This window comes from Schistocerca serialis, chromosome 7 (assembly GCF_023864345.2).
Source record: "Schistocerca serialis cubense isolate TAMUIC-IGC-003099 chromosome 7, iqSchSeri2.2, whole genome shotgun sequence".
NCBI classification, from domain to species: Eukaryota; Metazoa; Arthropoda; class Insecta; order Orthoptera; family Acrididae; genus Schistocerca; species Schistocerca serialis.
Genome location: NC_064644.1, coordinates 617273761 through 617286324, shown reverse-complemented (window position 1 = coordinate 617286324; position 12564 = coordinate 617273761).

The window sequence follows — 12564 nt, the reverse complement described above, 5'->3', positions numbered from 1 at the left end:
CATCTTGTACTTAAGTCGGCATTGTGGCTTTTGTATTTAATTCCGATGCAATATCTGTGTTTCATCGTCAATAAGAAGGTCCAAGGGATACAGTAAACCTGAAGTGAAGCATCGGAATGTAAAACTGCTCTCACAGGAAAGACTCAAAACATAGACAGTAAGAAGAGTCAGTCTTCTTGTACTTAAGTCGGCATTGTGCCTTTTGTATTTAATTCTGATGCAATTTCTGTGTTTCATCGTCAAAAAGATGAGCCAAGGGATACAGTAAACCGGAAGTTAAACATCGGAATCTAAAACTGGTCTCACAGGAAAGGCTCAAAGCTTAGACAGTAAGAAGAGTCTGTCATCTATGTACGTAAGTCGGCATTGTGCCTTTTGTATTTAATTCCGATGCAATTTCTGTGTTTCATTGTCAACTAGAGGGTCCAAGGGTTACAGTAAACCTGAAGTGAAGCATCGGAATACATAACTGGTCTCACAGGAAAGGTTCTAATCATAGAAAGTTAGAGTGTCAGTCCTCTTGTACTTAAGTTGGCATTGTGCCTTTTGTATTAAATTCGGATGCAATTTCTGTGTGTCATCGTCAATAAGAAGGACCAAGGAATACAGTAAACCTAAAGTAAAGCATCGGAATCTGATACTGGAATCACAGGAGAGGTTCAAATCATAGAGAGATAGAGTGTCAGTCCTCTTGTACTCAAGTCGGCATTGTGCCTTTTGAATTTAATTCAGATCTAATTTCTGCGTTTCATCGTCAATAAGAAGGTCCAAGGTAAACAGTAAACCTGAAGTGAAGCATCGGAATCTAAAACGGGACTCACAGGAGGGGTTCAAATTATAGAAAGTTAGAGTGTCAATCCTCTTATACTTAAGTCGGCATTGTTCCTTTTGTATTAAATTCGGATGCAATTTCTGTACTTCATCGTCAATATGAAGGTCCGATGGATACAGTAAAACTGAAGTGAAGCATCGGAATCTAAAACTGGACTCACAGGAGAGGTTCTAAACATCGACAGTAAGAAGAGTCAGTCCACTTGTACTTAAGTCGGCATTGTGCCTTTTGTATTAAATTGGGATGCAATATCTGTGTTTCATCGTCAATAAAAAGGTCCAAGGGATACAAGAAACCTGAAGTGCAGAATGGGAATCTAAAACCGGTCTCACTGGAGAGGTTCAAATCATAGATTGTAAGAAGTGTCGGTCCTCAAGTACTTAAGTCGGCATTGTGCCTTTTAAATTTAATTACGATGCAATTTCTCTGTTTCATCGTCAATAAGAAGGTTCAACGGATACATTAAACCTGAAGTGAAGCATCGGAATCTAAAAATGGACTCACAGGATAGGTTCTAGACATAGACAGTAAGAAGAGTCAGTCCTCTTGTACTTAAGTCGGCATTGTGCCTTTTGTATTAAATTGGGATGCAATTTCTGTGCTTTATCGTCAATAAGAAGTTCCAAGGAATACAGTAAACGTGAAGTGAAGCATGGGAATCTAAAACCGGTCTCACAGGGGAGGTTTCATCATAGAATGTAGGAAGTGTCAGTCCTCTTGTACTTAAGTTGGCATTATGCCTTTTGTAATTAATTCCGAAGCAAATTCTGTGTTTCATCGTCAACAAGAAGGTCCAAGGTATACAGTAAACCTGAAGTGAAGCATCGGAATCTAAAACTGGACTCACAGGAGAGTTCAAATCGTAGAAAGTTAGAGTGTCAGTACTCTTGTACTTAAGTCGGCATTGTGCTTTTTGTATTACATTCGGATGCAATTTCTGTGTTTTATCGTCAAGCAGAAGATCCAAGGGATACAGTAAACCTGAAGTGAAGCATCGGAATCTAAAAGTGGACTCACAGGAGAAGTTCTAAACAGAGACAGTAAGAAGAGTCAGTCCGCTTGTACTTAAGTCGGCATTGTGCCTTTTGTATTAAATTGGGATGCAATTTCTGTGTTTCATCGTCAATAAAAAGGTCCAAGGGATACAGGAAACCTGAAGTGCAGAATGGGAATCTAAAACCGGTCTCACAGGAGAGGTTCAAATCATAGAATGTAAGAAGTGTCAGTCCTCTTGTACTTAAGTTGGCATTGTGCTTTTGTATTTAATTCCGATGAAATTTCTTTGTCTCATCGTCAGCAAGAAGGTACAAGGTATACAGTAAACCTGAAGTGAAGCATTTTAATCTAAAACTAGACTTACAGGAGAGGTTCCAATCTTAGAAAGTTAGAGCGTTAGTCCTCTTGTACTTATGTCGGCATTGTGCCTTTTGTATAAAATTCGGATGCAATTTCTGTATTTCATCGTTACTAAGAAGGTCCAAGGAATACAGTAAACCTGAAGTGAAGCATCTGAATCTAAAACGGGACTCACAGGGGAGGTTCAAATCGCAGAAAGTTAGAGTGTCAGTCCTCTTGTACTTAAGTCGGCATTGTGCCTTTTCTATTACATTCGGATGCAATTTCTGTGTTTTATCGTCAAGAGGAAGGTCCAAGGTATACAGTAAACCTGAAGTGAAGCATTGGATTTGGATTGTTTGGGGGGAAGAGACCAAACCGTGAGGTCATTGGTCTCATCAGATTAGGGAAGGATGGGGAAGGAAGTCGGCCGTGCCCTTTCAAAGGAACCATCCCAGCATTTGCCTGGAGCGATTTAGGGAAATCACGGAAAACCTAAATCAGGATGGCCCGACGCGGGATTGAACCGTCGTCCTCTCGAATGCGAGTCCAGTGTGCTACCACTGCGCCACCTCGCTCGGTGTGAAGCATTGGAATCTAAAACTGGACTCACAGGACAGGATCAAATCATAGAAAGTTAGAGTGTCAGTCCTCTTGTACTTATGTCAGCATTGTGCCTTTTGTATTAAATTCGGAAGCAATTTCTGTGTCTTATCATCAAGAAGAAGGTCCAAGGCATACAGTAAACCTGAAGTGAAGCATTGGAATCTGAAACCGGACTCACAGGACAGGATCAAATCATGGAAAGTTAGAGTGTCAGTCCTCTTGCCCTTATGTCGGAATTGTACCTTTGGAATTTAATTCCGGTGCAATTTCTGTGTTCCATCGTCAATAAGAAGGTCCAAGGTATACAGTAAACCTGAAGTGAAGCATTGGAATCTAAAACTGGACTCACAGGAGAGGTTCAAATCGTAGAAAGTTTGAGTGTCAGTCCTCTTGCACTTAAGTCGGCATTGTGCCTTTTGATGTTAATTACGATGCAATTTCTCTGTTTCATCGTCAGTAAGAAGGTCCAACAGATACATTAAACCTGAAGTGAAGCATCGGAATCTAAAGATGGACTCACAAGATAGGTTCTAAACATAGACAGTAAGAAGAGTCAGTCCTCTTGTACTTAAGTTGGCATTGTGCTTTTGTATTAAATTGGGATGCAATTTCTGTGCTTCATCGTCAATAAGAAGGTCCAAGGGATACAGTAAACCTGAAGTGAAGCATGGGAATCTGAAACCGGTCTCACAGGGGAGGTTTAAATCATAGAAAGTAGGAAGTGTCAGTCCTCTTGTACTTAAGTCGGCATTGTGCCTTTGTATTTAATTCCGATGCAATTTCTGTATTTCATCGTCAATAAGAAGGTCCAAGGGATACAGTAAACCTGAAGTGAAGCATCGGAACCTAATCTGGACTCACAGGAGAGGTTCAAATAATAGAAAGATAGAGTGTCAGTCCTCTTGTACATAAGTCGGCATTGTGCCTTTTCAATTTACTTCCGATAAAATTTCTGTGCTTCATCGTCAATAAGAAGGTCCAAGGTACACAGTAATCCAGAAGTGAAGCATCGGAATCTAAAACGGGACTCACAGGAGAGGTTCAAATCATAGAAAGTTAGAGTGTCAGTCCTCTTGTACTTAAGTCGGCATTGTACCTTTTGTATTCAATTCGGATGCAATTTCTGTGTTTCATCGTCAATAAGAAGGTCCAAGGAATACAGTAAACCTAAAGTGAAGCATCGGAATCTAAAACTGGACTCACAGGAGAGGTTCAAATCATAGAGAGAAAGAGTGTCAGTCCACTTGTACTTAAGTCGGCATTGTGCCTTTTGAATTTAATTCGGATGCAATTTCTGCGTTTCATCGTCAATAAGAAGGTCCAAGGTATACAGTAAACCAGAAGTGAAGCATCGGAATCTAAAACGGGACTCACAGGAGAGATTCAAATCATAGAAAGTTAGAGTGTCAGTCCCCTTGTACTTAAGTCGGTATTGTGCCTTTTGTATTACATTCGGATGCAATTTCTGTACTTCGTCGTCAATAAGAAGGTCCAAGGGATACAGTAAACCTGAAGTGAAACATCGGAATCTAAGACTGGACTCACAGGAGAGATTCTAAACATCGACAGTAAGAAGAGTCTGTCCTCTTGTACTTAAGTCGGCATTGTGCCTTTTGTATTAACTTGGGACGCAATTTCTGTGTTTCATCGTCACTAAGAAGGTCCAAGGTATACAGTAAACCTGAAGTGAAATATCGGAATCTAAAACTGGACTCACAGGTGAGGTTCGAATCGTAGAAAGTTAGAGTGTAAGTCCTCTTGTACTTAAGTGAGCATTGTGCCTTTTGAATTTAAGTGCGATGCAATTTCTTAGTTTCATCGTCAATAAGAAGGTCCAAGGGATACAGTAAAACTGAAGTGAAGCATGGGAATCGAAAACCGTTCTCACAGGAGAGGCTTAAGTCATAAAATGAAAAAGTGTCAGTCCTCTTGTACTTAAGTCGGCCATGAGCCTTTGTATTTAATTCCGATGCAATTTCTGTGTTTCATCGTCAATAAGAAGGTCCAAGTGATACAGTAAACCTGAAGTGAAGCATCGGAATCTAAAATTGGACTCACAGGAGAAGTTCAAATCATATAAAGTGAAGGTGTCAGTCCTCTTGTACTTAAGTCGGGATTGTGCCTTTTAAATTTAATTCCGATGCAATTCCTGTGTTTCATCGTAAATAAGAAGGTCCAAGGAATACAGTAAACCAGATGTGAAGCATCGGAATATAAAACTGGACTCACAGGAGAGGTTCAAATCTTAGAAAGTTAGTGTGACAGTCCCCTTGTACTTAAGTCGGCATTGTGCCTTTTGTATTAACTTTGGATGCAATTTCTGTGCTTCATCGTCAATAAGAAAGTCCAAGGTATTCAGTAAACCTAAAGTGAAGCATCGGAATCTAAAACTGGACTCACAGGAGGGGTTCAAATCTTAGAGAGATAGAGTGTCAGTCCTCCTGTACTTATGTCGGCATTGTGCCTTTTCTATTACATTCGGATGCAATTTCTGTGATTTATCGTCAAGAGGAAGGTCCAAGGTATACAGTAAACCTGAAGTGAAGCATTGGATTTGGATTGTTTGGGAGGAAGAGACCAAACTGCGAGATCATTGGTCTCATCGGATTAGGGATGGATGGGGAAGGAAGTCGGCCGTGCCCTTTCAAAGGAACCATCCCAGCATTTGCCTGGAGCGATTTAGGGAAAACACGGAAAACCTAAATCAGGATGGCCATACGCGGGATTGAACTGTCGTCCTCCCGAATGCGAGTCCAGTGTGCTACCACTGCGCCACCTCGCTCGGTGTGAAGCATTGGAATCTAAAACTGGACTCACAGGACAGGATCAAATCATAGAAAGTTAGAGTGTCAGTCCTCTTGTACTTATGTCGGCATTGTGCCTTTTGTATTAAATTCGGAAGCAATTTCTGTGTCTTATCATCAAGAAGAAGGTCCAAGGCATACAGTAAACCTGAAGTGAAGCATTGGAATCTGAAACCGGACTCACAGGACAGGATCAAATCATGGAAAGTTAGAGTGTCTGTCCTCTTGCACTTATGCCGGAATTGTGCCTTTGGAATTTAATTCCGGTGCAATTTCTGTTTTCCATCGTCAATAAGAAGGTCCAAGGTATACAGTAAACCTGAAGTGAAGCATAGGAATCTAAAACTGGACCCACTGGAGGGGTTCAAATCGTAGAAACTTTGAGTTTCAATCCTCTTGTACTTAAGTCGGCATTGTGCCTTTTGAATTTAATTACGATGCAATTTCTCTGTTTCATCGTCAATAAGAAGGTCCAACGGATACATTAAACGTGAAGTGAAGCATCGGAATCTAAAAATGGACGCACAGGATAGGTTCTAAACATAGACAGTAAGAAGAGTCAGTCCTCTTGTACTTAAGTCGGCATTGTGCATTTTGTATTAAATTGGGATGCAATTTCTGTGCTTCATCGTCAATAAGAAGGTCCAAGGGATACAGTAAACCTGAAGTGAAGCATGGGAATCTGAAACCGGTTTCACAGGGGAGGTTTAAATCATGGAATGTAGGAAGTGTCAGTCCTCTTGTACTTAATTCGGCATTGTGCCATTTGTATTAAATTCGGATGCAATTTCTGTGTTTCATCTTTAATAAGAAGGTCCAAGGGATGCAGTTAACCTGAAGTGAAGCATCGGAATCTAAAAGTGGACTTACAGGAGAAGTTCTAAACAGAGACAGTAAGAAGAGTCAGTCCGCTTGTACTTAAGTCGGCATTGTGCCTTTTGTATTAAATTCGGATGCAATTTCCGTGTTTCATCGTCTATAAGAAGGTACAAGGGATACAGTAAACCTGAAGTGAAGCATCGGAATCTAAAACTGGACTCACAGGAGAGGTTCAAATCGTAGAAAGTTAGAGTGTCAGTACTCTTGTACTTAAGTCGGCATTGTGCTTTTTGTATTACATTCGGATGCAATTTCTGTGTTTTATCGTCAAGAAGAAGATCCAAGGGATACAGTAAACCTGAAGTGAAGCATCGGAATCTAAAAGTGGACTTACAGGAGAAGTTCTAAACAGAGACAGTAAGAAGAGTCAGTCCGCTTGTACTTAAGTCGGCATTGTGCCTTTTGTATTAAATTGGGATGCAATTTCTGTGTTTCATCGTCAATAAAAAGGTCCAAGGGCTACAGGGAACCTGAAGTGCAGAATGGGAATCTAAAACCGGTCTCACAGGAGAGGTTCAAATCATAGAATGTAAGAAGTGTCAGTCCTCTTGTACTTAAGTTGGCATTGTGCCTTTTGTATTTAATTCCGATGCAATTTCTTTGTCTCATCGTCACCAAGAAGGTACAAGGGATACAGTAAACCTGAAGTGAAGCATCGGAATCTAAAACTGGACTCACAGGAGAGGTTCAAATCTTAGAAAGTTAGAGCGTTAGTCCTCTTGTACTTATGTCGGCATTGTGCCTTTTGTATAAAATCCGGATGCAATTTCTGTGTTTCATCGTTACTAAGAGGGTCCAAGGAATACAGTAAACCTGAAGTGAAGCATCTGAATCTAAAACGGGACTCACAGGGAAGGTTCAAATCGTAGAAAGTTTGAGTGTCAGTCCTCATGTACTTAAGTCGGCATTGTGCCTTTTCAAGTTAATTACGATGCAATTTCTCTATTTCATCGTCAGTAAGAAGGTCCAACAGATACATTAAACCTGAAGTGAAGCATCGGAATCTAGAAATGGACTCACAGGATAGGTTCTAAACATAGACAGTAAAAAGAGTCAGTCCTCTTGTACTTAAGTTGGCATTGTGCCTTTGTATTAAATTGGGATGCAATTTCTGTGCTTCATCGTCAATAAGAAGGTTCAAGGGATACAGTAAACCTGAAGTGAAGCATGGGAATCTGAAACCGGTCTCACAGGGGAGGTTTAAATCATAGAATGTAGGAAGTGTCAGTCCTCTTGTACTTAAGTCGGCATTGTGCCTTTGTATTTAATTCCGATGCAATTTCTGTGTTTCATCGTCAATAAGAAGGTCCAAGGGATACAGTAAACCTGAAGTGAAGCATCGGAACCTAATTTGGACTCAAAGGAGAGGTTCAAATAATAGAAAGATAGAGTGTCATTCCTCTTGTACATAAGTCGGCATTGTGCCTTTTCAATTTACTTCCGATAAAATTTCTGTGCTTCATCGTCAATAAGAAGGTCCAAGGTACACAGTAATCCAGAAGTGAAGCATCGGAATCTAAAACGGGACTCACAGGAGAGGTTCAAATCATAGAAAGTTAGAGTGTCAGTCCTCTTGTACTTAAGTCGGCATTGTGCCTTTTGTATTTAATTCGGATGCAATTTCTGTGTTTCATCGTCAATAAGAAGGTCCAAGGAATACAGTAAACCTAAAGTGAAGCATCGGAATCTAAAACTGGACTCACAGGAGAGGTTCATATCATAGAGATAAAGAGTGTCAGTCCACTTGTACTTAAGTCGGCATTGTGCCTTTTGAATTTAATTCGGATGCAATTTCTGCGTTTCATCGTCAATAAGAAGGTCCAAGGTATACAGTAAACCAGAAGTGAAGCATCGGAATCTAAACCTGGACTCACAGCAGAGGTTCTAAACATAGACAGTAAAAGAGTCAGTCCTCTTGTACTTAAGTCGGCATTGTGCCTTTTTTATTAAATTGGGATGCAATTTCTGTGTTTCATCGTCAATAAGAAGGTCCAAGGGATACAGTAAAACTGAAGTGAAGCATGGGAATCGAAAACCGATCTCACAGGAGAGGCTTAAGTCATAAAATGAAAAAGTGTCAGTCCTCTTGTACTTAAGTCGGCATTGTGCCTTTGTATTTAATTCCGATGCAATTTCTGTGTTTCATCGTCAATAAGAAGGTCCAAGTGATACAGTAAACCTGAAGTGAACCATCGGAATCTAAAATTGGACTCACAGGAGAAGTTCAAATCATATAAAGTGAAGGTGTCAGTCCTCTTGTACTTAAGTCGGGATTGTGCCTTTTAAATTTAATTCCAATGCAATTTCTGTGTTTCATCGTAAATAAGAAGGTCCAAGGAATACAGTAAACCAGATGTGAAGCATCGGAATATAAAACTGGACTCACAGGAGAGGTTCAAATCATAGAACGTTAGTGTGTCAGTCCCCTTGTACTTAAGTCGGCAATGTGCCTTTTGTATTAACTTTGGATGCAATTTCTGTGCTTCATTGTCAATAATAAAGTCCAAGGAATACAGTAAACCTGAATTGAAGCATCGGAATCTAAAACTGGACTCACAGGACAGGATCAAATCATAATAAGTTAGGGTGTCAGTCCTCTTGTACTTAAGTCGGCATTGTGCCTTTTGTATTAAATTCGGATGCAATTTCTGTGTTTTATCGTCAAGAGGAAGGTGCAAGGTATACAGTAAACCTGAAGTGAAGCATTGGATTTGGATTGTTTGGGAGGAAGAGACCAAACTGCGAGGTCATTGGTCTCATCGGAATAGGGAAGGATGGGGAAGGAAGTCGGCCGTGCCCTTTCAAAGGAACCATCCCTGCATTTGCCTGGAGCGATTTAGGGAAAACACGGAAAACCTAAATCAGGATGGCCGGACGCGGGATTGAAACGTCGTCCTCCCGAATGCGAGTCCAGTGAGTTACCACTGCGCCACCTCGCTCGGTGTGAAGCATTGGAATCTAAAGCTGGACTCACAGGACAGGATCAAATCATAGAAAGTTAGAGTGTCAGTCCTCTTGTACTTATGTCGGCATTGTGCCTTTTGTATTAAATTCGGAAGCAATTTCTGTGTCTTATCATCAAGAAGAAGGTCCAAGGCATACAGTATACCTGAAGTGAAGCATTGGAATCTGAAACCGGACTCACAGGACAGGATCAAATCATGGAAAGTTAGAGTGTCAGTCCTCTTGCACTTATGTCGGAATTGTGCCTTTGGAATTTAATTCCGGTGCTATTTCTGTGTTCCATCGTCAATAAGAAGGTCCAAGGTATACAGTAAACCTGAAGTGAAGCATAGGAATCTAAAACTGGAATCACAGGAGGGGTTCAAATCGTAGAAAGTTTGAATGTCAGTCCTCTTGTACTTAAGTCGGCATTGTGCCTTTTGAATTTAATTACGATGCTATTTCTCTGTTTCATCGTCAATAAGAAGGTCCAACGGATACATTAAACGTGAAGTGAAGCATCGGAATCTAAAAATGGACTCACAGGATAGGTTCTAAACATAGACAGTAAGTAGAGTCAGTCCTCTTGTACTTAAGTCGGCATTGTGCATTTTGTATTAAATTGGGATGCAATTTCTGTGCTTCATCGTCAATAAGAAGGTCCAAGGGATACAGTAAACCTGGAGTGAAGCATGGGAATCTGAAACCGGTCTCACAGGGGAGGTTTAAATCATAGAATGTAGGAAGTGTCAGTCCTCTTGTACTTAAGTCGGCATTGTGCCTTTGTATTTAATTCCGATGCAATTTCTGTGTTTCATCGTCAATAAGAAGGTCCAAGGTATAGAGTAAACCTGAAGTGAAGCATCGGAACCTAATCTGGACTCACACGAGAGGTTCAAATAATAGAAAGATAGACTGTCAGTCCTCTTGTACATAAGTCGGCATTGTGCCTTTTCAATTTACTTCCGATAAAATTTCTGTGCTTCATCGTCAATAAGAAGGTCCAAGGTACACAGTAATCCTGAAGTGAAGCATCGGAATCTAAAATGGGACTCACAGGAGAGGTTCAAATCATAGAGAGTTAGAGTGTCAGTGTCAGTGTACTTAAGTCGGCATTGTGCTTTTGTATTAAATTCGGATGCAATTTCTGTGTTTCATCGTCAATAAGAATGTCCAAGGAATACAGTAAACCTAAAGTGAAGCATCGGAATCTAAAACTGGACTCACAGGAGAGGTTCAAATCATAGAGAGAAAGAGTGTCAGTATTCTTGTACTTAAGTCGGCATTGTGCCTTTTGAATTTAATTCGGATGCAATTTCTGCGTTCCATCGTCAATAAGAAGATCCAAGGTATACAGTAAACCTGAAGTGAAGCATCGGAATCTAAAACGGGACTCACAGGAGAGATTCAAATCATAGAAAGTTAGAGTGTCAGTCCCCTTGTACTTAAGTCGGTATTGTGCCTTTTGTATTAAATTCGGATGCAATTTCTTTACTTCGTCGTCAATAAGAAGGTCCAAGGGATACAGTAAACCCTTAAGTGAAACATCGGAATCTAAGACTGGACTCACAGGACAGGTTGTAAACATCGACAGTAAGAAGAGTCTGTCCTCTTGTACTTAAGTCGGCATTGTGCCTTTTGCATTATATTGGGATGCAATTTCTGTGTTTCATCGTCAATAAGAAGGTGCAAGGGATACAGTAAACCTGAAGTGCAGCATGGGAATCTAAAACCGGTCTCACAGGAGAGGTTCAAATCATAGAATGTAAGAAGTGTCAGTCCTCTTGTACCTAAGTTGGCATTGTGCCTTATGTATTTAATTCCGAAGCAAATTCTGTGTTTCATCGTCAACAAGAAGGTCCAAGGTATACAGTAAACCTGAAGTGAAGCATCGGAATCTAAAACTGGACACACAGGAGACTTCAAATCGTAGAATGTTAGAGTGTCAGTCCTCTTGTACTTAATTCGGCATTGCGCCTTTTGAATTAAATTCGAATGCAATTTCTGTGTTTCATCTTTAATAAGAAGGTCCAAGGGATGCAGTTAACCTGAATTAAAGCTTCGGAATCTAAAACTGGACTCACAGGACAGGATCAAATCATAGAAAGATAGGGTGTTAGTCCTCTTGTACTTATGTCGGAATTGTGCTTTTGGAATTTAATTCCGATGCAATTCCTGTGTTTCATCGTCAATAAGAAGGTCCAAGGTATACAGTAAACCTGAAGTGAAATATCGGAATCTAAAACTGGACTCACTGGAGAGGCTCGAATCGTAGAAAGTTAGAGTGTCAGTCATCTTGTACTTAAGTCGCCATTGTGCCTTTTGAATTCAAGTGCGATGCAATTTCTGTGTTTCATCGTCAATAAGAAGGTCCAACGGATACAATAACCTGAAGTGAAGCATCGGAATCTAAACCTGAACTCACAGCAGAGGTTCTAAGCATAGACAGTAAGAAGAGTCAGTCCTCTTGTACTTAAGTCGGCATTGAGCCTTTGTATTTAATTCCGATGCAATTTCTGTGTTTCATCGTAAATAAGAAGGTCCAAGTGATACAGTAAACCTGAAGTGAAGCATCGGAATCTAAAATTGGACTCACAGGAGAAGTTCAAATCATATAAAGTGAAGGTGTCAGTCCTCTTGTGCTTAAGTCGGGATTGTGCCTTTTGAATTTAATTCCGATGCAATTTCTGTGTTTCATCGTAAATAAGAAGGTCCAAGGAATACAGTAAACCAGATGTGAAGCATCGGAATATAAAACTGGACTCACAGGAGAGGTTCAAATCATAGAAAGTTAGTGTGTCAGTCCCCTTGTACTTAAGTCGGCATTGTGCCTTTTGTATTAACTTTGGATGCAATTTCTGTGCTTCATCGTCAATAAGAAGGTCCAAGGAATACTGTAAACCTGAAGTGAAGCATCGGAATCTAAAACGGGGCTCATAGGAGAACTTCAAATCATAGAAAGTTAGAGTGTCAGTCCTCTTGTACTTAAGTCGGCATTGTTCCTTTTGTATTAAATTGGGATGCAATTTCTGTGTTTCATCGTCAATAAGATTGTCCAAGGGATACAGTAAACCTGAAGTGCAGCATGCGAATCTAAAACCGGCCTCACAGGAGAGGTTCAAATCATAGAATGTAAGAAGTGTCAGTCCTCTTGTACTTAAGTCG